The following is a 3,960-nucleotide window of genomic DNA, read 5'->3' on the forward strand; positions in this document are numbered from 1 at the left end:
TCGAGTTTTCATTTTTGACCGACTCGCTCGGGATCTGACTGAATAGCGGGCATACCACGAACATGGCAGGGACCACGGACAAAGGTAACGACAACGAAGGGTCCTGCGAATGGGCAAGTGCCCAAGCATACCCGTTTATTCTATTTAGACCAAGGGCCTAAACCCTGATTGGAGAATTGGTAATGAACAACTCTGAAGGCCTAGTGACATGAGTCATGGGCGAAGGTTCAGTGGTGAAGCAGAAGACAGCATTCTCAAACATTTTCCCCACCATTGAATGCCCATATTGAACACAGCAGATACTTTGGACGCTCATGTACCCTAAGATACATGGGCATGTCTTGAAATGAAAAGCACAGTGACTACCAAAGACAGACTGGTCCAAATGCTGTCCCATGTACTGGTTCCCTTATAGCTCGCCAGGGTAACAATTGTTAACCTGGTGAGTTGTTTGTGGGGACGAGGCATCCTGCCACAAGTCCCCCAAATTGGCTGGCCCTTATTGGCCCTCATATATGAACCAGACCTCGGGGCAATCATCAGAGAGAGAAGAAGAAAGGGAGCGACAGGGCCAGACCAACACTCATTTAGAAGACCTCTGGAGCAATTGTATGACAGCAATAAAGTAAAGGGAAAGCCTTTAACTAGTCTTGTCCTCTTTGAGTTGCTGGAGAATTCATACTAGGGGAAAGATATCTGCAGACAGTCGGTCAATCATCAGACCTCTGAGAGGCCGTGGATAATTCTCCCTCCAAACTGTGCCGACTGGTGGCTGGTGCACAGCGCAGTACGTTACACCCAGGTACACGAGCTACTCCATATCCAAATATTATTTGATCGGTCAAGCCCGTCTTCGAGAGCACAGTGAGAACGAAGCTCTACCAAAGACTCGCTCACTCACTCAACTCTATATTAAAGAACACATGCAGTGACTCACCGTTTGCGACTGATGTGATGATTCTGTCTGTCACAACCACGCACGAAGACAATGTCACCGTCAGACAGTACAAAAACAGACCGTTCAAGAGCCATGCATCGAGACACCACAACCATTAGACAACAACGTATGAAAAAAAGGCAATAATATGACCACAGTCTGTGCAACAGTGATGGAGAGTTGTCTGAATACAATGTAGTAAGGTCACAACCTCGCGATCGTCTGTCTTATAGGACTGCGTTTATAGGGTGTCATTGTGATGAGGTGCCTGGAACTACCAATGTTGCTTGCTACGTTATGTGAAAGTGTACTGCATGAAGACCATACATCACTGCATTACCTATTGTGGTCAGATTGTGACATTGTCGTCAAGAACTCATGGCGTAAACATTGCGAACTTTATTGCTGGAATGATGTTGCCTTGACAATGTCCGGCACAAGAGACAAGCGGCACAGGGAGCCACCTAGGCATAATAGTACACCTCTGATGCAGTGGACCGAAGTTATTCACCCTGAGGAGACAAATTAGGATGACGCGATGGACTGCCCAGGGAGTCTAGGCATATAGTAAATGGAACAAGACTTTATTCCAAGCATGCCTGGAACAATCGCTACCGTCGCCGCGTCAGTCCTGAAACAAGATTTTCTGCTTCCGTGACGCCAGGGGGCTGTTCCAGATACAGAATTGTCTTACAAGTCTTACTTGGGTATAGTGAGTTTAACTACTAACCCGGGGAGGATACTCGGACCCGTCTTCAAAAGCGCACAGGGGTCCTGATGCTGTCCTAGAAAACTGCTCATCTCTACAAGTTCGCTGACTCCTACAGTTACCATTCGTCGAGATTGAGATGATTTTGGCAAAGGATTACCGAGATTAAATCAGATTAAATTGGCACCAGAAATCATCTTGCCATTTTGACCTGCTTCTGACTGCCGGACAGGGCCTAGGATGTGGCGTGTAGGACATGTGGCAATCCCAAAAGGTCTTAGTGTCGGCCCCTATGAAAGGGCGGAATAATTCAAATGCAAAATCTCAGAGTCCTTTCATCTCCAGCCCGGTCGCATATGGTCAAGCAGCGAACTACATGATAATGTAGTAATGTTACAACCTTGCGATCGTCTGTCTGATAGGACTGCGTTTACAGCGTGTCATTGTGATGGGGGTGCCTATAACAACCGGATGTAGTGTCTCCATGCATGGCTCCTGAAAGGTCTGTTTTTGTACTGTCTGGCGGTGACATTGTCTTCGTGCGTGGTTGTGACAGAGAGAATCTCAACATCAGTCGCAAACGGTGGGGCACTGCATGTGTTCTTTAATATACAATTACTCTTATAGCAGTGGCCTCAGTCAAAGCTTAAGTAGATTGCTGTATTGGCCGGATTTTTGTCAAACGCATATATCATGTAGTTCCCTGCTATACCATAAAACGGCCGGGCTGGAGATGATATATGAGTTTGACGAGAAACCGGCGAATACAGCAATCTACTTAAGCTTTGACCGAGGCCACTGCTATAAGAGTAATTGTATATTAAAGAACAAATGCAGTGCCCCACCGTTTGCGACTGTTGTGGAGATTCTCTCTGTCACAACCACGCACGAAGACAATGTCACCGTCAGACAGTACAAAAACAGACCTTTCAAGAGCCATGCATTGAGACTCCACAAACATTAGACAACGACGTCTGAAAAAAGTCAATAATATAACCACAGACTGTGCAACAGTGATGGAGGGTTGTCTGAAGACACTGTAGTAAGGTCACAACCTCGTGATCGTCAGTCTTATAGGACTGCGGTTACAGGGTGTCATTGTGATGGGGTGCCTGGAACTACCAATATTGCTTGCTACGGTATGTGAAAGTGTACTGCATGAAGACCATACTTCACTGCATTACGGTCAGATTGTGACATTGTCGTCAAGAACTCATGGCGTAAACATTGCGAACTTTATTGCTGGAATGATGTTGCCTTCACAATGTCCGGCACTAGAGACAAGCGGCACAGGGAGCCACCTGGGCATATAGTACATTCCTGACGCAGTGGACCAGAAATCATCTTGCCAGTTTGACCTGCTTCTGACCGCCGGACAGGGCCTAGGTTTTGACATGTAGGACATGTGACAATCCCAAAAGGCCTTAGTATCGGCCCCGATGAAAGGGCGGAATAATTCAAATGCAAAATCTCAGAGTCCTTTTATCTCCAGCCCGGCCGTATATGGTAAAGCAGCGAACTATATGATATATGCGTTTGACGAAAAAAACGGCCAATACAGCAATCTACTTAAGCTTTGACCGAGGCCACTGCTATAAGAGTAATTGTATATTAAATAACACATGCAGTGCCCCACCGTTTGCGACTGATGTGGAGATTCTGTCTGTCACAACCACGCACGAAGACAATGTCACCGTCAGACAGTACAAAAACAGACCGTTCAAGAGCCATGCATCGAGACACCACAACCATTAGACAACGACGTATGAAAAAAGTCAATAATATGACCACAGTCTGTGCAACAGTGATGGAAAGTTGTCTGAAGACACTGTAGTAATGTCACAACGTCGCGATCGTCAGTCTTATAGGACTGCGGTTACAGGGTGTCATTGTGATGGGGTGCCTGGAACTACCAATGTTGCTTGCTACGGTATGTTAAAGTGTACTGCATGAAGACCATACATCACTGCATTACCGTAGTGTGGTCAGATTGTGACATTGTCGTCAAGAACTCATGGGGTAAACATTGCGAACTTTAATGCTGGAATGATGTTGCCTTGACAATGTCCGGCACTAGAGACAAGCGACACAGGGAGCCACCTGGGCATATGGTCAATCCTGACGCAGTCGATCAGAAATCATCTTGCCAGTTTGACCTGCTTCTGACCGCCGGACAGGGCCTAGGATGTGACGGGTAGGACATGTGACAACGCCAAATGGCCTTAGTGTCGGCCCCGTTGAAAGGGCAGAATAATTCAAATGCAAAATCTCAGAGTCCTTTCCTCTCCAGCCCGGCCGTATATGGTAAAGCAGC

This window comes from Lineus longissimus, chromosome 6 (genome assembly GCF_910592395.1).
Source record: "Lineus longissimus chromosome 6, tnLinLong1.2, whole genome shotgun sequence".
NCBI lineage: Eukaryota > Metazoa > Nemertea > Pilidiophora > Heteronemertea > Lineidae > Lineus > Lineus longissimus.